The sequence below is a fragment of the Gymnodraco acuticeps genome, unplaced genomic scaffold, assembly GCF_902827175.1.
Source record: "Gymnodraco acuticeps unplaced genomic scaffold, fGymAcu1.1, whole genome shotgun sequence".
Lineage (NCBI taxonomy): Eukaryota > Metazoa > Chordata > Actinopteri > Perciformes > Bathydraconidae > Gymnodraco > Gymnodraco acuticeps.
In genome coordinates this window covers 262,267-285,592 of record NW_022992324.1, presented here as the reverse complement: position 1 = coordinate 285,592, position 23,326 = coordinate 262,267, and the positions used below count along the sequence as shown (strand labels likewise).

General features: G+C 40.7%; 1 pseudogene; it reads left to right on the top strand.

The window, feature by feature from the left end:
• The first annotated feature begins 502 nt into the window (after positions 1-502).
• Positions 503-23,326, top strand: part of LOC117541286 — a 31,959-nt pseudogene continuing 9,135 nt past the window's right edge.

The window sequence follows — 23,326 nt, the reverse complement described above, 5'->3', positions numbered from 1 at the left end:
TAAGGTAGGCTATATCATGAACATTTATAGGCCTATCTATGCAAATTAATGAAAACGACATTATTTGTGTTGCTCTTTAACTTAAAAACTGCTCATATTAGGATTGTTTGTGGATCCTATAAAAAAAAACGAATAACAGGGAAACAGGAAAAGAGGAACCAGGATGTAAAAAAGGCGATACATATATATTGTTATACAGTACATTTTAGATTAAAATGACTCCAAATTAAAAGTGGAAAAGCTGTGCAGTCAACACATTGTAGATTAATAGAAATGTGTAAAACATGTGACAAATATTGTTTTTTTGTATAGAAGAAATAAATATGCAAACATAAAACAAGATGATGGCAAATGACAGTATCCAAATTAAAAGTGGAAAATAAACGTGATACAAATGCAATAAATCATGAAATCCTCTCTGTTATCTCTCTCCTCTTATCTCTTCTGCTCTGTCAGTTGTAACCACCCCTTTGAACCGGAACCGTTTCTGGGGATTTGCAGCCCTCCCTATCGGTCTATCACCCTGACAGCAGCCACAACACCGATCCTCACAGACACAGACACACACACCGACGCCTTCTTCCACGATGCCTGGGATAGATGTGGCAGCTCTGCGCCTCTCATGCATCGGATCCCCCCGGTGGAAGTGACATTTCCCCCTCAGTGACAGCCTCTCTCACACACCGAGCTCCGCAGGGATCCGTGGTCGCGGATGCACCCTGCACACTAACCGGGGATCTATGGTGACTGACCGAGCCATCGCTCCTCTCTCACCGGGAAGGATATTTGGGGGTGGATAAAGGGGGTTGAAGATGGGGAGCACGACCTCTTGCTGTGTGTCTGGCAGCCCAAAGCTCCGCAGAAATGCGCACTCCAGGCTGGAGTCCTACCACCAGGAGTCGGATCAGAGCCCGGAGGAGACGGGATGCAACCTGCAGCACATCAGCGACAGGGAGAACGTCGACGGTAAAAAACTAACTATATACTGTCTTCTCATCCTGTCACCAGGCCAACATTCTGAGAAAAACGTAAACAATCTGAGAAAAATGTCAATTTCTGAGAAAAATGTCAAATTCTGAGAAAAATTTCAAATTCTGAGAAAAAGTCACATGTGAGGGGAATATGACAGCACACATGGAATACAGTTATGGGGGACTGGATTTTGAATGGTGTGCAGAGCCTATAGAAGGAATCCTATACAACAATTGGAGGGATTATCATACTTTTACTGGAGATGGAAAACACAATCATACATCACTATTACATAATTGAGACACAGAGAGAGTAATACTGCAAGTCCCAATGTAGAAATATCATTACAGACTAAAGGAAACAACCAGGACATATTGTAGGGATTGCTATTGCTGTATGGTTTCTAAATACCTATATTGTTACTAATAATATAATTAAATTCAACACAGGTCCTAATTCACTAAAGCAGACAATATGTTGCACACTGAATCTTATGAAATCCAGAGGACAAATAATTTGAGCTCCATAAAATAACGGGGGAAAAAATAACTTTAATACATTGCTAAATCCCTATGGGACTATTAAATGAATATAACAAGCGTATTATAGCCTGGTGACATGCTAGAGGCAGCACATGTAATTAATAGAGACACTAAAGCCTTCAAAATAAGATATTAAAGGCATTTTTTATGTTTTTGTTCACTCTTGACCTCCTCTGTGTGTATTGGGGAAATAGCTGCTGCCTCGGTTCACTCTTATCTCCTGTAATATTGATTGATTGGCAGAAACACAACAGCTGACAGCACAGCCAGGCACATGAAAGAGTCATGTGTGCGTTTTCACTCCCATGTGTCTTTACACAGCGAAATGGAGCTTCAGACAACATCCTGTTCATGAGGGCAAGCTCCTTTGTGCCGTTCTTTGTTTTCAGCCTGGCATGAAAGAAACAGCTACTATGGAGCGCGGCCCCCTCCATTGACACATGCTAATATGCATTACAATTGACCCATTCACACTGGAAAGTGTCTACTAAATGGGTTGCTTATTTTAAGCCAACAGCCAACCGTTACATATACATGGATTTTCTTAGAAACTGTATAAGACCCTTGTTTTTACAGCAATTGTACAGAATCTTTCACAGGGCAGCATGATTCAAAAAGTTGTTTTGCATAGTGGACATTGTATTCTGTAACTATATCGGTATATTACTCGTTAGCTTTTCAGGCTAGCATAAGAAATATGGCTGTATCTCAGATGGTATTACACCAGTTTGTGTCTCAATATGCAAACTTATTACACTTCTTACGTAATGATATTTGCTGTTTTGAGTATATAAGTGCGTCCCATTGCAAAATATAGCATTGTGAGTAGGCTACCAGGATGGTGCAATTATAAAGGTCAAAAGTAAAGTGTTGAACGCTCGTCTCTCACTCAACGACCGCCATCTTGGCTACATAGCGCATTCTCTGGAAAGCACAACCATGTACAAATAAAAGTTATACATGTGTTTTCTTTTACACTCTGAGTAATGTACACAACATACTGGTGTCAAAAAGAAGCCTCTGTTAATTTTGGGGTTATTGAGCAGTCTGTAATGATGTGGTTGCTGGCTAGCTAACTAGCTAACACTGAACGACCGTTGCTAACTAGCTAACAGCTAAACTCATCCCTTCTGTGAGCAAACAGCAGCCATACGATTTGAGACACTACTACACGGTGGAAATTCACACATTTTATAATTGTTGCGGTGCATGAAATGGCACTGTACTTAGGTAAGCATCCAAATTGAGACACAGGGAAGCAGTGAGTGCAAGAATCCACTTTTTAACGTTAACTTATGATAAGATAATCACGTCCAGTAAAATGTATAACATCTTCTGATCTATATATGAGCATTGTGGCATTAAAAAACATCTGCAGTCAGATGATGAGCTAGTCTACTTATGCCCCTTTCACACCAGCGCTTTTTCAGCTCCGGCTTGGAGCTGGAGCCTGAAAAGCGCCGGTTTTTCCTGTTCACACCGCAGCGGCGCCGGCTCTTAGCTCCGGAATCCGGTTAACTTCCAGCTCCAAAAAATTGTCGGTCTAGAGGCAAGAGCTTCGGAGCTAAGAGGTGGCGTCGCTTACGTCTCTCTTACGTCGAGGCGTGCAGGAAACTAAACCCACCTCCCCTGAACATGGGTCGACTGAAGAGTCTCGTCATGCCTGCCTAGTAGTGCTTATAAACACACTTTATAAAGTCAGGCAACACTAACCAGGCTTCGTGTGATTCTGTTTATTTGTACCTTACTTTGACCATCCGTTCACTGTTATTGATCATTGTGGAGAGAGGCAGACGTGTTGTTTTGTATTATAGCAGCTATCGGTAGTAGAATCATAATAAAAATAGGCCGGTAAAATGTGCCTGTAGAAAACGGTTTATGCCACAATAGGATAGCAATAGCAAGTAGTCAGTTTAGCTTCGGTTGCTATGCTAACATCACCCATTTTATACCAGAGAAACTTTCATAACAGCGTTGTGATACCAAACAGCGTCAATTCAGACTGACACACATTCACTTAGGCTAAGGGGGCTATGTATCAGCTGCTTGTGTGAGTCGGACAGTGAATACTTTAGAGCGGCCGCAGCAGTGTGAGCTAACCGGGAGCTAACGGAGGAGAATAAACTCCCGTAGAAGAGCAGCCAACAGTGCAGCGGTCGGTAAATGCTGCAGAAACACATTAATAAACAATGAACCACGGCACTCTGGAGAAAAGCATAAGGTTGGAGAAGTCGTTATTCAATTTATTCTGGCTTTGTGTGATTAAAAGCAACACGATCATCGACCCGACGCAGTTCCCCGTTGTTGTTGTTGTGAGCGCCGTAACGCCGTTGGGGAGCAAATCAGCGATGTAAACGGTGACGTCATGACGCAGCAGCGGCAGCACCAGTCGGGTGCTGGGCGGTGTGAACAGAGCGGGAGCAGAAAAGGGAAACCGGAGCTGAACCAGAAAAGCTCTAGCTCGGAGCTAGAAAGGGAAAAGCACTGGTGTGAAAGCCGCATTACAGTGCTTCTCAAAGCCACTGGTGGTCCGTGAGCGCCCCCTAGTGGTCCGTGAGTATATTGGTAACATTTCACATTTGAAATAAATAAATAAATTTCAGTTTTCCGCACTCTCGCGGGAATATCTCCGCAATGGAGTGAGGTTAAGTTTCACTTTCGATTGCATGATATAGCCCAGCGCAACACCTTCATCACACACATTGCCACGTGTTTATACCATTTTCCGGCGATTTGTAATCTGTTCAGAAAAACGATGTGTTTTTTTATATTTGTGGAGTTAGGTGGTCCGCGAGTGTTTTTTTATTGGTTAAGTGGTCCTTGGTATGGAAAAGTTTGAGAAACACTGGTCTACTATAATGCATTAACGGTCCATTACATTTTCATCATACCTCGCTCTTAAAGCCCGTGTTTGAAGGCTGTGTGAAAATCCTGCTGTCTCCCTGATTTATTTTCAAGAACTTTGTTGAAATGGGAATGATGGGAACACTTTTGAACAGTCATTCCTTGAAGGCATGCTTTCTGTTGCTCATGACTGAAGACGTTTAAAAAAAGCAAGCGTTAGAGAACATTTCAAACACTTCCTACTTTAAAACCTCCAAACAGCTGTCAAAACCGCTCTATAAAGAGGGTGTGACTGTCAAACTGTGTTGCGGTTTGTGATGTGTTAAAGCTAAATCTAGCTCAGCCACATCGCAGAACGTTTCATGCTTATGGATGGCATTTTGGGAAAGAACTCAACAATGAACTTCTAGTTGTTATGAGAAAAAAAGTGATTTTGAACCAGGGCTTGGCAATATGTCCATATTATATCAAAATTGTGATATTAGACTTGATATCGTCTTAGACTTTGAACATCATAATGGCATACATATTATTATTATTACATGTATTTTTATTAATGTATTGGCTGCATTGCAGTACAGAATGATATTTTTTTTAACTCACCTGACTGTTCTATTATTGGCATTTTCCCACTTATTCATTATAACTGATTATTATTTATCAAAAATATTTTAATTGTATGAACATCCAGTTGGACTAGTGATGTCATTTCCTCTTGTAAACCTGAGGAGTGTATGCCACTTAGGCTACATGCTGTACGCCAGTTGTTAACTGGAGTGCTTTGCTTTATGGCGTGTGTTTATATAGTTATTGCTCCTGTATCCCTTGCAGGGTGTTATATCGTTGGCAACATAGCATCGCAAACTCCATTCATTTCTTCTTCTCAAACATGTTTTGGATCATTACTTTAATGGGATGCATATATTCCCCGTATGTGCAGCCAGATGCTCTTCTAGCCGAGCAGAAAAAGTGACATGAAGTAGATTCAGAGACGCCCGACGATGATTGGCAGTCGACCAACGCTTCTTGTCGGGGATAAAGCCGCCCCGTGCTGAGAGGCTGTCTGTTTTGGTGGCGCAGTGATTGAAACCGGAGCGTGTCTAATGTGTTGGCTCTATTATGAGTTCACAGACTGTGTGACGGAGATTAGTGGGTTTCATTAGGATCTGCACCCATCAGAAAACGTCTTCACCCTCCCCCCGAAGAAAAGCCCGGAGAGGCAGCTGTGAGCCTGTGTCGCAGCAGATAGGAGAATCCACCAGGGACGAACCATTGCCAAAAATGTACGCCTCAATTCAGAGTTTGACGCGCTGCTTTCAAAGACATCATCTGCTCCTAATTGAATGGGCTTGCTCTTATGCTTTAGAAGGTTAGTAAAACCTATGTTGAAGAGCACATTGATGCAGTACAATGAGATTCTTAGCTAAGTAGGTGTATTCTCCTTGTACCTTAATTGTTTTTTCTGATTCAACCCATTTAATCGTAGCGAGTTTCGTCCACAGATTGGTCGACCAGTGTTATGTCCAACACAAAGGCAGGAGTAGGTCCTTACATGAGCGCAGAGTTGTATGGAGATGGTTTGAGTGACAAATTGTGTCTGAATCTGGAATGTGTTTTAAAACTGATCTCCAACCACACAGACATTCCTCAAATAAAAGATATCCCAATTCAAAATGCTGACAAAATAGTTTTAAAAAGGACCCTAGAGCTCATCTTGATCCAATATGTTTGATAGACTTTCCCCCTAGTATATCCTGAGTTAAAATGTGTATTTTAATTTTATTATTAAGTATGACAGTTTATTCTTTCCAACCATTGATTGTCGATCATTGTTATCGTTCTTCTGACAACATTTTTGGGCGTCTTTGCTACTAGCTAGAAAAGAATACATGTTTTAAATCTCTTTTTTTAGTCAATTTATTGAACATGTCAGAAACAAAACATAGAACAATAATAATAGATATATTTTTTTCATATAATCATAATTATAACATAGAGAAGAAAAAAACGTTCAAGGTACAACTTAATGTTTCTTAACGTGTCTTTGACTAGCTTTTTTACTAAGCTCACTTCATAAACAACCTGCATAAGTGCATAGGCCTAATTCAAGCGTGTCACAGTTTCTGCTTGGACACCTTGGGTCCCTTTACGGTCTAATACTCTTTACCCCAAATCTGTTCAATTTCTCTCAAAATAGACACTATTTTGTCTATTATAATCATGTCATCAAATTGCACATAAACGGTACAGAATAAGTCACAGTTTGCCAGAAACCAGGAGAAAACTATATGAATTTGAAAGTCTTGTGCAGAGGCTAAAGGTCGTGTGAGGATGTGCAGGATAAGTGCTGCCTCAGGTTTGATCACAGTCTCAAAGCTGCTTAGAGAATAATTATTTCTTTTTTGGACAAGCTGTCACTCATAAAAAGGATTAAAGGGTTCAAGGAGTCCTGGGAAACCTGGAAAGATTGGAGTGAGGAATATTATGTCACTATTGGACTCCTAAATGAGCTCCGAGCACCCTCTGTTTTTAAGAGCAGATAATCCCTTCACTACGTAGCACCATCTTTTCCCTTGGGCTGTGAAGCTAAACCGCTGGATAGAGTTTCAGAAGAGCTTCGTTTGGGGGAATTTAAGGATTTTGCTGCTCTGCTTGGATCTCATATTTTCACAGCGAGGGGATTTTGGAGAGAGCATTGGTTAACATCTTAGAGATAAGCATTCGGTTTCATATGCTACCATATTGGTCACAAGTTATCTTGGACAATATACTATAACAATGCTACAAATATAGGAGAAGTGTGTTGATGGAGATTGAGTGAATTCACAGGGAAAAGGCAGTAAATACCAGCTTTTCTGTGCAATAGGGTGTTTAAAGATACGATCTGTGAACCAAATGGCGGCCCCACCATCAAAATTCTATCACAAGATAAGAAACTGATGAAGTCTTTAAATAGCAACTATATTGAGTTATACATGTGTTACTGGTGATGCATTAAGAGGTTACGTTTATGTCAATGCTGCTAATTATATTAATTTAAAGATTCAGTGTAACTTTTGCACAATTGCACAGTTTTCCCATGGTTGAAAACTAAGGGTAAAAAACGGTAATGTTGAAAAGAGACATAGAGGGGCAGCAACACAACTGCTCACCCCGGAGGTGGAAGATGGATGGAGGGAAAGAGAGAGGGATGATGTGTTTCCTTTGACAAAGCTCACTGTGTGTGTCTCTGAAGACGACTGTTGTCTCTGTGAGGCATCATGCATCAGCTGATGCTCTTATATTTAGGGAGTGGTGGAAGGATACAGGCCTAATCACAATGTTTCAAAGCAAAGGACTGGACTCAGCGTTGTCAAACTTCAGTACAGAATATGCAATTTGTTGACAGTAATGGACTTTTAATCAAAACAAACACAGTTGGGATTTGATGACTTCTTGAAGTACAGTAGCCTTTGTTCGTGGGAGTTCAACCACCAGCAGCTTCTTCTGGTTAGGATTTCATTGTTCTGGGTCAGGAGTTTTTTAACAAAAAACAGAATTATACAAAGAGGCCGGCTCTTATTCAAAACAAATAGACCTGATCATGCAAACTGTTAAAAACACTCAATCAGTTAGTTCACAGTTCTCAGTCGCCAGTGACTGTCACTAACTCCCTGAATACGAGACGTCTGATGACTACAATCCTTCATCTAAAATATATTGAATGCCCAAAATCTAGAAAGTGCATTGTAGAAATCTGGCAAGCCAGTACATTATATCTTTACTTGGTACATTTGATCTAACAACAGCCCAACAACTGTAGAATCTAGAAACAAAAGGAAAAGGGGCAAACGGGCAAACATAAAAAACTAATTGGACATGCCAAAAAACTGCAGCAACTGGCAAAAGTGTTTTCTTGAGAATAATGTAGACCTGCACTGATGTGTAAAAGGGAGCAAGTGTGTGCACAGGTGACTGATAGGGGGATGGCTTAGGGATGAACACACATGACTACCGGGCGGCAGGCGAGGAATAGAATGGGTTGAAATGACATTAATGTGATAAGGAGCTGAAATATTTTACGAGACAAAGAATATCGAGAATATTCAAATACACTAGTCAGAGGAGAACAATGGGGACTACGATTATATATTATACACTATTAAATACACACACACATCTACAAGTCATTTCCCCTCAGTGAGGTCATACTGCACATTAACCCGACCCCACCTCCATTTTAAAAAATCAGCTGATCCTCATCTGACGGCACAACAAATAACATGTGTGATCCTTTTCATCTAGATCACAGCTTGAGCACTCGTGTCACATGCATGGTGAAGGACAGCTGTGTGAGAAAGGGAGAAACGCAAAGCATTTTATTTCACATGCCAGGTATGCCATAAAGCACCTAAAAGCATTCAAAAAGATGAATACACGTTGAAGATTGTATCCCCTGACGTGCTGTCCTACTTTCTCCTTACGATACACTTATTGTTCCTTAAATAATCCAGCCTTAAATTAACTTGAAAACGAATGTGGACTCATCAAAAAGCTGTTTCTAACAGTGTGGTTTCTTCGCCATGCATGACAGCATTTTGAACGTTTTGTCCAAGGGGAAGGTAATGTAACACCGTTTTGCTGAAGTAGCAACATGCATTTAATTATGTCCACTATAGAAGCCACATTTCTGCTTTTACAGCAGCAGCATGTGTTTCACCAGGGGCTCCACTGCTGCGCTCACCATGGAGATGAAGGAGAAACATCTCTATTAAAGGTTAAAGCTGGAGAGAAAACCCAATCAATGGCCGGTATCCAGAAAGTCTTTCTTCTCCCTCGTTGTTGGTGATGGATTATTCCTCTCAGGGTCAGGGTATTGACAGAAGAGGGTCCTTGTTTGAGTTATTGACTATTAATGAGAGAGTAATTTACTCCCCAGTCCGCGCCAAGACCCCCTCATCTCACTAATTATCACTTCAGAAAGGCACGTCGGCTTTGAGCTGTCGAGGCAGAAAACACTTGGAGAGACTCTTAAAAGACAATCTGATGTGCCTTTAATGAGGACAAGATGTTACAGGAGAATGTCAGTTCTGTTCTGATTATAAAAACAATGAAATAGGTTGTATGTGGCAGTGGCACTGTTAGCGGCGCCTGGGACTTAAAAAGGACATATAATGCTCATATTCAGGTTTTCAGTATTTTATTGTTCTCATACTGCCTGTGCTGCAGCACCTCTTTTCACCCTCTGTCTGAAACCAGAGCCCAGTCTGCTCTGATTGGTTAGCTGGCCGGCTCTGTTGTGATTGGTCAACCGCTTAGAGATGTCCCGCCACTTAGCCTATCACGTACAATGTGTTGGAGCGCTAGCCAATAGAAGCCTTAGTGTTAGGTAGTGATGTTACTATGTTCTGGATGTAAACAAAGGAGTGTGTGGGGGAAACACTTCCTCTGGAGGGAACACAGCAATGTTATCCTTTGCAGACCATTTACATGCATTCAATACTGTACATTACTATCATATTTACGTCTCGTATTAGCAGAAATGGGAATGGTATAAGAGGTGCATATATGATCCGTGCTTTCCCAGGAACCCCCTCTCCATCTCCCAGTAATTTTAGGCCATTTGCATGTGTGTGCAGGTTAGCTCTGTTCAAGCTGGGTCATTGCCCAGGATCTGTGTGTGTGTGTGTGTGTGTGTGTGTGTGTGTGTGTGTGTGTGTGTGTGTGTGTGTGTGTGTGTGTGTGTGTGTGTGTGTGTGTGTGTGTGTGTGTGTGTGTGTGTGTGTGTGTGTGTGTGTGTGTGTGTGTGTGTGTGTGTGTGTGTGTGTGTGTGTGTGTGGAGATAACATCCTCCTGTTGTTTGACGGGTTACATGATAATGAAGAAGAACCAAATGTGCAACACACTGGCCGAAGGGCTTAACATCCCACCAGAATAATCACTAATCTCTAATTGACCTAAATGTATTACTTTCGCAATATTTAATACATCATTTTGTTGGATTCTGCATAGCTCATTAGATTAGTCTACAATTAGCTACAATGGTATGGGACATTTTGTGATAATTGTTAGGAACCTTGACTCAATAGCTTGGAGGACTCAAATGCACAACCCAGAGACAAAAAAGGTTTGAAGAAAAATAATCTTTACTTGCAAAAACTCTTTAGAGGAAATAACAAAAAGGACAAAAGTAAAGCGCTCACATGGAGGAAAAAGGCAAAACACTGAATCTCTTGGATCTGGCTACAATGAACAAGACGAACCGACAACTAACAAGTGGAGACAGGACAATATATACATGAGGTAAGTGGGCACAGGTGGAAACAATCAGGGGCGGGGCAGACACTGACGATGGCGGGAGAAGGAACCAGAGCAGGAAGTAAAGGGACCTGGAATGAGACAAGGTGAGTACAAAATAAAACAGGAAGTGGAACATAAACTAAACTAACATGAACATGACGATCACAAACATGACAAAACTTAACATAATTGACGGGACACTACAATAATCAGGAAAACATATCAGAAGTCGAACATGCAAATCAAACTGTTTTCACAGGCAGAGCAGGGCTTGAGGCGGGAAAAAACCCAATTAATTCAATTTACGACTATCATACACAAAAATATGTATATTTTCGTGTGAAAAAAGTCTGCACTGATCATATTTTTGAGAAATGTGGCTTTTAATTGCTTTCTTACCAGGAGTAAGGTTAGCTTGAAGTCCAAACATTAAACCAGGCGGTATCTTCTGCTTCTAAAATAGGAACGTGAATATAAAAGTGCATTTAACCTCATTCTTTGTAATATCAAACAGGGCGACTATCAGTTTCAAATAGACAGGTTGATGAGAAAATGACACAACCTCTGAGATGTATTACCTTAGAAAACATGTTCCTGAGAAGTGTATAGTCTCAATCTCTAGTTTCAATACAACATTATGTTAATTGTGTATGTTATGGTCCAATTTAGGGTAAACTAGGTGTTTAGCAGGTCTTTAAGGAGAGTCTACCTTGTGAAGGACATGTTTCTACGACTGCGCAGTCCAATAGGTGTTCAACGTGGCTTTTATCTAACAACTTCAACCCTTTGTGTGTTTTTTAGTTCATGTAAGTAAATTATGACATTTTGGTTGACTTAAAAGATCTTATTTAGGGTTTGGTTGTACACAGTTTAGTGCCACTTGCAAAAAAACAAAAGCCAAACGTCAAAAAGCTACAACTGTAAACAAAAGTTTTAAGCCAATACTGTGCTGTAACCTGAGCCGATACAGTAATGTAATTAAATAAATAGGCGTGTTCACCCGGATTACTTTTACCCCGTACTTTTCCCGTTTAGTTCCGTTAGTACCCCTAGTGTCGCGTTCACACCAAAAAGAGTACTTAGTGCCGGGAACTTTTACCCCCATTTTAGTGCCTGCTAGAGAGGTGGTACTAGAAAAGTACCAATTTCTGATTGGCTGGGCGAATTAAAATCACGCCCGTAAAACTTTTTTTTAAGCCGCCATTGTATTTGTGGCATTAGCATTATTAGTATTAGCGTTAGCCCCGCGCACCAACGGAGAGAGAAGAACTTATGGCAACACAAAAAAAAACATGGGAGCGGTGGAGATGAGGAGGTGTCGACGTTCTGGCGATTTACTCGGAAGGCTTCAGTAGAAGCTGCTGGGAGTCCCAGCAGCTTCTACTGAAGCCAGTCCCCAACTCCGGGGACTTCCGGCCGGGGACTTCGGGTGGCAGTATACGCCGTGAAGTGGTTTGCGTCCTGCCAGAAAACCCAAAGCAGAAGAAGAAGAAGTGACGTCAGTGGCTCATTTGCGTAATCTTCCCTCAGGGAAAAGTACTCCGGTGTGAACGCGATCTGTACTTAGTTCCCTGGGGTAATAAGTGCCGGCACTAAGTACGGCAAAGTACTTGGTGTGAAAGCGGCTAATGTAAACTAAGTTACTGAAACAAATTATTTTACTTAAAGGTCCCATGTCATGCTTTTCTGGTTATTACCCGTCCCCTTGTGTGTTATGAAGGTTTTTCTGCAAATTGGAACACACACACACACACGTTTAACTAATATTTAAATTGCAATATAAATTTACAATATAGGGGGATTGACAGTGGTGGGAGGCAACTAAGTACATTTACTGAAGTACTTAAGTAAAACATTGAGGTACTTTTTACTTCACTACATTTACTTAAAGGTCCCATGTCATGCTTTTCTGGTTATCACCCGTCCCCTTGTGTTATGAAGGTTTTTCTGCATGTAAACGGTCTGCAGAGTCACAAACCCTCAAAGTGCACCCTGTAGCGAGTAAAGCTCTAACACAGAGAAGACCTGTCTGTGCTGCCCCAGAACGCCTCGTTGGACATTTCTCATCTTCCATTGCTTCCTTCCTGGGTTCTGTGACGTGTGAACACCCAGATCAACAACAAATGGACCAATCTGCGGAGCACCTCACACACCAGGACCCCTTGGCTAACTAACAGGGAGTCCCATTGACTTGCATCGAGCTCCCTGAACGCTGGTAATAGACGAGTTGGGATGGCGGAGAAATGCTCTCTGCAGACCCATTGACTCACAGCGTTAGAAACCTTTTTCTTTCTCAATATCAAGCCACACTTATTGTTTTTACTTCGGCTGTGAGTGTTTGTGTGCTCAGGATGAGTTTCGCTTGTTCTCGCCGACCCGGAAACCTGTCCGCTCCTCACAGCAACGAGCCTCGCAATGTCCTGACCAATCAGAGCACACTGGGCTCACAGGGAGGGGGGGGGGGGGGCAGGAGCTCCAACAAGCCGTGTAGGACAGAGAGTGAATACACATACTTTACAGAGATGCTGTGAGAAACCAATGTGAGTTTGGAACATTGAACAATTTAAATCTATTCTAGTAGACCTCAACAATGGAAATATGATCAGTAGAAATGGCCATGACATGGGACCTTTAAACAAATACCAACAATTATTAAGAAATAAAATAAAACAATGTATTTATTGGCAGTGTTGCTGAGACTGCCACATTTAAGGAGAGAGATACTGACGCAGCGAGATGTTTAAAAGAACCAACACACACAACACTGCAAAATCCATCACTAGTCCATCACCTGGTGTGCTTTCTAATTGTAATGATGTTTTAAAGTAGAAAGTACAAATTGTATAATGTTGGGAAAATAGTGAATGTACTCCAATATACGATACGATAATACTTTATTTGTCAGATCAAGTCTGAAATTTGACTTGCGTCACAGCAGCTCCATGTCCAACATCAACAGACAAGTATCCAGACACAATACATGAAACACAAACAACAAACATTTAACATAACAGCACAATCAGTGAGAGAAAACCTGCTCAAAGAGCCTTCAGCGTGAATCTTTTCTGGGGTCAGCTCTGTGTTTACTATAATATCAGAGTCACATGATAACAAAGGTATCCCAACTGTAGCTGTGTTCATGACAGGATGTGTGATTACCTAGAAGAGCGTCAGGACTGTTTGAGGCAGATGATAGCTATGTGATTAACATGATGATTCAGCCTCTATGGAGAGAGACATCAAGCATGCTCATTTCTGACGTGGAGCTAATCTGAAGTAAACATTGAATACTGCTTTCTACTCCTCCATCTTGTGACTGTGTGACTCCCTCTCTTGGATATCAGCATGTGAAGGACACTGTTCAGGAACTAGTTGATGCTCTGTATGTGATGACTCCTTCCCTTCTGGAGAGGATCACAGACACATGGATCCTGAGGTTGAAGCTCAAGCCGGGGACCAGTGATATTTTCCTAACATATAACCACCAAAGTGCAGTTGTGTATTGTGTTGTTAGGAGCAGGGTGTGCCTGTTGTTAATTAATTATGCAGCAGCAGTAAGGCAGACAGGTGATAGGTTAGCCGAGCTTCTCCTCTTTCACTGTGCAGATGCTGACCGCGAGTCTTCGTTAAAGTTTACTCCGTGCTGAATATCACATATCAATACTCGACACCCGCTGCCGTGCACTCTGGGAATTCCACTAAGTAGGCCTAGATTTGCATGTTTACAAGATGTGCATGATAAGTCTGTTGCTTTTCAAGAGTTAGAACATGTTGATGTTTTAAAAATGTTTCAAGTAATTTACGTCTTTTGTTGAAAAAGTCGGTATAGCCTAACTTGCCAAGGATGTTCTAAATTCTGGCTCTTATTTATTTTCCCAAAAAATGCACATTTTAATGGGGCAACTTTCACGCTGACCGTCGAAAAAACTGTGGCGTTAACATATTATTGAACCACTTAAAAAATATGTAATCACTGCATACAATTACATTCAATCCATAAGGCTTAATATAGGATAAGGATGTTGACTTTAACTGTTAAATATATATTTTTTAGGGTCTATTTTATCAATTTTTTTATTCAATATCAGCTACATTTTTGGGGCCTTTTTGCCCTTCGGCCCCCTTAATTTCTGCTCCGTGTGACTGGAAGCCTTGACCCCTGTTTGACACATGCTTCATATATTCAACACCTTAGTGGCATCTCTCAGAAATGAGTACAGTGACAGGAAGTGTCTCTTTATGTTACCTGGACATACACATTCCTTGCAGTGTGTAAAGAAAACCTGAAATATAAGACCAGAATAATGTATTGGTCAGTCACTTTGTTTATTCTCTCACACACTGGACTCCAGCTCAGCTTCTGTTTAAGCTCTAATATGTGGACGTGTTGAAATGAGCCGGACTGCTGTTGCATAAAGACTAATCCGGGCTCAGTCCATTCAGCCTGGTGTGTTTACAGAGCTGACCGTGTTCATCCTGCAGAGGGTTAGCTGCTGGGGACTAAGTGGCACTTGGGTTTAAATTAGTTGAGCAAAGACACAAAGAATCAACAATAATCTATCATATGTTAATAAGATGTCTTATTCAATGTTTAGTTTGGGACTTTTTTTGCAAGCCTTCAGTGACAATAAGCTTCAAATCTATTCATCACACCCATTTTTCAATTGGCTCTGTTCTTAATTGACTACATGAACGTCTTATAGGACTATAGGGTACCCAAAGATATTCCCAATCTAGGTATAAATATGTTTCTATCACTCCTATACACGTAGAAGCGAATATATTGACATGTAAAATCCCTTTTTTGTAATTTAAACAAGCAGTGAGTTGTATTTTATTGGTATACTGAAACTAGCAGAACAAAGTAGACTTTACATTACATCCATTACAAATGATCCACTCAGATGAATATGTCCACTTATAAAATGCTTCTGCTGTCAGACATAAGTGTTTGAACACAAGACTACCCTTGAACTTAAGATACCTTTTCAAAGTTAGTAAAGTTAAGAAACAAGCAATTTTGCAAATAAATGAAATACAAGGGGTGGTGCAGTGGGTTGTGCGTTGGTGTTGGGATCAGGGGGTCACAGGTTCAAACCCCACTGCAGTCAGCATGTCGTTGTGTCCCTGAGACACTTCACCCCAAATTGCTCCTGTGGGGATTGACCTCAGTATTGAGTATGTAAGTCGCTTTGGGTAAAAGCGTCTAATAAGTGACATGTAATGTAATACAAAATGAGCCCTAAAGGTCATGCTACACGTTGTTGCCAGGTAGATTCATGGGAAGATTTAGAGCCTGCAGGGTGGTCTGTGGGTTAGAAAGAGAAGCTTGTTTTAAAGCACACTTCTGTTAGCTAACCCCAAACACAGTCCTCTCCAGCAGCTGACAGAAGACTTCTGCATTGTAATCAAATATCCTGGATCTTAATCTGGGTCTGTTAGAGTCATATCGTAGGAGTCAGAACACTTGGCACTCGCACTGCATGCCGAGCATTTTTTAATGATGATTTCACAGAAAGCAAGCACTTATCTCACTGGATGTACAGCATTGCTGGATTTCAGTTCTCAAAACACAGAGTTGATGGGAATAGATGCAAAGGCTTGATCACGGTGGAAATTAAAGGTCACCTATTTTGCAAAATTCCCTTTTTGATGTCTTTTATACATACATATGTGTCCCCGGTGTGTCAGGAGACTCACAAAGTGTCCGAAAATAAAACTCTCTTTTCCTCCAAACCCAAATCTCTAAAAACGGGGGAACAACGGAGCTGATCCAGATTTGCTTGACGACATTACTAAAATGTGGGCCGGCTTTACGCCCACGGCCCTATCAGAAACGTCGCTATCAGAAACAATGCGCAACGCGTTTTGGACGTAATATGGTCTTTGTTTACATTAGCAAGCATGCTAACCCTCAGAGCTAACATACTGGAAGAGAGTAGGCCTGTGTGTGAAGAAGCAGGATATAAAAAGGAACTCACCTTGTGGTAAACCGGCAAGAGAAAAAGCATTTGAGCTCCATACTGTTTCAGAAATAATCCTTAATCACGGCAACATTTAGCTGAGAATCTGGGTAGAATTCTCCTGCATGAGCTCTCCTCTCTTCACAGAGGAGAGAATGGGTAATAGGAGATCTTTAAAGTAGGCTACATTTCTTGCAAACTAGCATGTTTTGTTTTATAGGAGAGCTAGCTGTGAAACGAGGTCTGCTGCCTGTCTTATCAAAGTAACATATGTATCTACAAGGTAACAAGGCAAGCGTTGTGGCCTGTGTGATGGGAGCTACTGTTTTGAGTCCACTGTGTTTTATGGGATGTGCACAGACAGTCTGTGGCCCTCAGGCCCTCAGGCCATGATGCAGTGCAGATTAGCTTTGGATGGGAACATGAATCATGCCTGCGTGTGTTTTGTGAGTGCAAGCAGTGGAGCAAATCATTAGCATACAGCTCTATAAGGACTGCAAACACATGGAGTATCTGAAGAGAAACCTACAAAAACATATTAAGAGATTTGTCTTAGTCTATTCTTATACATGACATGAATACAATAAAAGCTAAGAGTCTGCAAGCAGGCTAGCAGCTATGTGAAGTGTACTAGCTTTGGGCTAAATGCTAGCATGCTTACTTGCTTATTTTAAGCAGGTATTTTAGCATCTTAATTTACAACACAGGCTCACGGCATTTCGTGTTATAGTCACGAAATTAATCTATTGATTTGTGTTCACCAACACGATTTCGACATTTGTTTTGTGGCACACAGAACGATTTTAAAAGCAATGTAAATAATAACAATTTAGAAGGAAAAAAAGATGACAAAAAATACAGATTTCAGTATTCTGAGGCTCTGAGCCATTTCTTTCCCTCGCGGACGGCAACAAAACTCCGACATTATACAATTTAAAATAAAAGGGTTAGGCTTAGGGTAAGATATTGGGTAAGAAAATGTTTGTGGCATTCCAAGACCCGACCGGACAAAAAGACGTGGTCTACCAATATAAATGCATTGCTTTTAAAATCGTTCTGTGTGACACGAAAAAAAAATGCGAAGATCGTGTTGGTGAACACGAATCAATAGATTACATTAATTTTGTGACTATAACATGAAATGCCGTGAGACTGGGTTGTAATTTAACAACCGTTGCTATAAAGCACTATGGCTCTGCTAGGTTGTACTTAAGAACAGTCGTGCTTTGAGCTAAATTCAATGTTTAGCTGGTTAGCATGCTAACATTTGACTCGTAAACATTAAAAAGAAAGCATAGGCTTTTTAAAATGCCATTATATCTATCAAAGTTACCTATATTTTAACATATGCGCTATGTCTCATATTCAAATGTTGTGCCATTTTAAAATACATTTGAGCATTGTTGAGCATGGCTAGGATCCAAAAGTGTCGCTGCCTCTGGAAATGTCAAAGGATGTTATTTCTTAGTTTGTCCATAACCTGCTAACATGTATCATTTTTTTATGGCAGCATTTGTATGTTTTGAGATATTGAAAGTGACACAAATGCTTTGTGTTTTGACAGAGATGAATATGGATTACAATCCAGCGGACCATCCGCGGGCCAGCACCATATTCCTCAGCAAATCCCAGAACGATGGTGAGTAACTCTTCTTCATAGGATTTGACTGATTTAACTGTTTTTAAAATGTTCTTTTAATGCAATCTATACGTCATCTCAGTGTCACCAAACGAATATGTCCGAGTAAAACACATGTGCCTTCGTTTGACATGTATCATTTACACAGAAGACATTTGATCATGAAATAAAATCAGGAAAACGCGGCTCTTGAAAAATACAATTTCCATTTCCACTGTATCTGTAGGAGCTCTGATCCCAGACTAGTTTCTTTGTGGCCAGCTGATGCCTGATAATTTATGCCGTTGCCCAGAGGCATCCGACTGAGAGCTTCAGCATCCTGTGGGGGTTTCAGTCATGCTGTAACAGAGCAAGAAATAAAATGTATTTCAGAGCCGCAAACATCACAGCATGAGATCATCTTTTTCTTAGAGGCCCATGGCGAACAACAGCAAGACAATACAAGCTTTGTGATGAAGTAGATGAAGACAGCAACTGATAAATATACTGTAATCCTTCAAATGTCTGACAGATATTAGATTCTGCAATGCATCAGATTTGATATTCAATCTTTCTCTGTCCATGTTGATATGTGACCAAGTGATGAATATTCGGCCAGCTGCATGTGATGAAGGAATGAAAAAAGCATTTCGTTTTTTATCAGCTGCTTGTTGTTTTTTGCAATATGTAGTCTCGTCTTCAGGGAAAAAAGTCCATGTGTGTGATCCACCCTCCCTCTTCCTGGTAGATTTAAAGGATAAAGCTGACATCATTGTAGCCTTTTGATTTATTTCAACAAATCCCCTCCCAAGAGACCAAACGAGCAGAAAATCAATCCTCCAGCGTGTATTACCACATGGTGTATATGTGTGCCATTGTGGTTAAAACACATGGGTCTTCAATCTGAGTAAAGACTGTTGTTTTATATTGGTTTTCGTCTTTCCACGGTATTTGGGATAATAGTAAAGCTCTCATATAACTCTCTCTCTCTCTCTTTCATTTACTGGGTTTCAAACATTTTAGTTTTGTGAGCATTTTACCCAGGCAACGTCTTTCAACCCTGTGTTTGCATATTTCCATGAGCAAAAAGCATCGCAAAGCGGAAAAGCTCTCCAATAGATCAGGATAAACATACTTTTGTGAGATGTTTTTGTCTTTCCTCTTTCATCCGCAGTTATAATTATTTGTATTATTCAAATTTGTATTAGGAACACAGATCATGAACAGCATACAACATAAACATGCTTTCAAACTTTTTCTGTTTACAAAAGATTAAAATAGTATTAAAATAGTATTAATCTGTCCATAAAGAACAATTATTCCTTAAGAGAATTTATAGCATCCAGATGGCTAAACATGAAACTTGAAATATTGTAATCTTGTGACCTTTTAAGAAAAGCATTGACTTCCTGGATGCAAACCACTGCGTTACTTTATTTCACTTGCAAAATAACACACACACACACACACACACACACACACACACACACACACACACACACACACACACACACCACACACACACACACAACACACACACAACACACCACACACACACACACACACACAACACACACACACACACACACACCACACACACACCACACATACACACACACACACACACTCACTCACTATATACATGTGTTCCCCCCTTATGTGCCCAATCCCCCCTTATGTGAATCACACACACACACACACACACACACACACACACACACACACACACACACACACACACACACACACACACACACACACACACACACACACACGATCTGGATTATTAGCAACTATGCTTCATTTTTCTAGCACATGATGTTAATGTGTAATGTTCAGCAGAGGTTGGTTGCTACTGAAGTGCAGAATATTTGATGTGTCCTGGTGTCACAGAAAGGTCTTTGGTTCCTCTTGTTTCAGAGGTGCCTTGCAGGAACGGTGAGTGTGGCGTTGTCTCCCTCTAGTGGTGTAAACATCACTCTTCTCTCTGTTGAAGCTCTAATCTTTCTGCTTATCTGACGTGTGATTGAACGGTTTCCTCTCAACACTTACAGCTTTCGTTCTGTTCAATAACATCATGTAGACGTGCGCCAACTCCTTTCTTCTTGCTTTTTGTGATAACAGTGTGTGTTGCTGGTTTAACCCTCCTGTTGTCTTCGGGTCAAATCTGACCGATTTACTACTTTCATCAATCATAACTTTTTTGTTTTACATTCGATTGCATTAAGGCTTCATGATATCCTTCACAGCAGACATTTGAACATATAACATGGCTGATCACCACTTTCATTGCATTTTGGATGATTTAGTCAACTTTGTAACACCCATGGTGTTCCCATAAAGAAAAGGAATTAGTAACCATCCGGATCAGATAAAACACACACACACACACACACACACACACACACACACACACACACACACACACACACACACAACACACACACACACACACACACACACACACAGACAGAACAATGTGAAAGATTTCCCGCTCTTATGTGCCCATCCCCCCACATGGATCACAGCTGGCACACAAATACATGTTCAGTGTCTATTCTTTGTATATTTACTGCAGTTCTTCATGTATACCAGTACTCTGATACAATATGTACAGTTTGAAAGGGTGTGAAATGAAATGTGGTGATGATTAATGGTTTTTGTGTTAATGTAATAGCAGTTAAAACAGGACCGGTCAAATTTGACCGCGAACACCAAAGTAAGGGGGAAACGAAGACAATAGGAGGGTTAAACTTGATGTGTTTTCACTTTTGTGTGCAGAAGTAATGACATTTATTAAAAAACTATCTTTCTCTCTGTAGTGCAAGATAAACGGAAGAGCCTCTTCATCAATAATGTAAGTGCATTATTTACATTTCTCGCCACAAAGCTGAGCCATTGTATTGTTATATCTCCAATTTTGACAGATTTATGTTTTCCTTTTCATAAAAAAATCACTTTGTTTTATGGTGTTTTGACTAAATGCTGTATTCAAAGGAATCTAAATAAATGCAGACCATCAAAATCTCAGGTCGCATGTTGTTGATTTATATTCGCCCTGTGCACAACACCCTGGCATGCTTAATGTGGGTCAGCCAAAAACATGTACACTCTAATAACAGTCTGCGTGTGTGTGCGCGCATGTGTGTGTGTAGCATGGAACATCGAAGCGGAAATACAGCTCCTGCTCCACCATCTTCCTCGATGACAACACAGTCAGCCAGCCCAACCTCAAATACACCATCAAATGGTACCAACATGAAGGAAAGAATACATATTTTATTATCTCAAGACACTCATTGTTGAACTTATTAACACATGTATTTGTTTCCCTTTACAGTGTAGCAGTGGCGATCTACTACCATATAAAAAACAGGTAGGGATTCTCTTTTTCTTTCTATAGTTAGAGTTACTGTATGAAAAAGAGAATCATGGTCATTCTTGCATGCAGAGTTTATTTTAAAGATATCAAAAGCAAATTGCTCCTTTCACAACAATATGTGATATGTGTCCCAATACATGTGACAACTCCAAACACAAGATGAACACATAATATAATATATAATCCATAAAAATGTTGAAAAAGGCAAATGTATTATAGTAAGAATCTATAAAGTAGATTATGAAATAATGTTGAGGATGAAAATCAACAGCAATTAAAAGCTCAATATCAGTTATAATCGTTTGGTAACAGGTAATTAGACCTGAGTCTTATGAATGAAATCTATAATTTGTATATATCCTTTATTTAACCAGGTAAAATATCCAAGAGCGACGTGGCCAAGAAGGGCAGCATGTACAAAGTTACAACAGATAAAATCACAGACATGACAGGCAGACAAATACAGCTGTAAAACACAAATAAAATGGCACATTAGCCAGTCAATATGCGAAGTAAAACAAACTATTAAAATCATTCAAAACTGGCAACATTTAAAACGATTTTAGGATATACGAGCACTCACATCTACCAATGGTGTCGTGTTCTCTGTCCTTTAAGATGGACCTGAATTCCCCCATAGTGATTAAATCTGAGAGTTTAACCATGTTTTTCTCATGCCAGGGACACAGAAGTAGCGATGCTGCTGGATATATTTGACGAGAAGCTGCACCCTCTTTCAGTAAGTCATCATCACTTATCATACAAAACATTCTGCACAACTACCTCAGTCAGATTTTGGAGTAATTGTGCTTTTAAATCTCCTCATTTAGGCATTTTACCTGAACGTTCCTTTTCTCTTTCTTCCAGAAAACAGAGGTTCCCCCGGACTATGACCAGATTGACACGGAGCAGAAACAGATCTACCGATTTGTCCGGACGCTGTCAGTGCCGCTCAGCTCACTGCCGAGTGTGCCATCGTCACTCTGGTGAGCTCTTTGACCTCCTCATCCTCCTATAGAGTGGAGAAGGGATGAAGTACTTGGGAAGGTCGACCCGAAAGGGCTTCCTACACAAAAAGCCATTGGATTTTTCAGAAAAAAACCAAACGTTTATGATACTTACATGTTTTCTCACATACAATGCCACTTTTCTAATATTTGAAGCGTAACTGCAATCTCCAGAGATAAGAAGCTAACGTTAGGCTATAAAGAACTACAGCACGGTCACATGACTTCACTTCACCACCGCTAAGCTAAGGAGGCTAATGTTGGGCTATAAAGGAACTACAGCACGGTCACATGACTTCACGTCACCACCGCTAAGCTAAAGGGGGGCTAATGTTGAGCTATAAGGAACTACAGCACGGTCACATGACTTCACGTCACCAGCCGCTAAGCTTAAAGGTGGCTAATGTTGGGCTATAAAGGAACTACCGCACGGTCACATGATCTTCACTGTCACCACCGCTAAGCTAAAGGTGGCTAATGTTGGGCTATAAAAGGAACTACCGCACGGTCACATGTCTTCATGTCACCACCAGCTAAGCTAAAGGTGGCTAATGTTGGGCTATAAAGGGAACTACCGCACGGTCACATGATCTTCACGTCACCACCGCTAAGCTAAAGGTGGCTAATGTTGAGCTATAAAGGAACTACCCCGCACCGGTCACATGACTTCACGTCACCAGCCGCTAAGCTAAAGGAGGCTAATAGTTGGGCTATAAAGG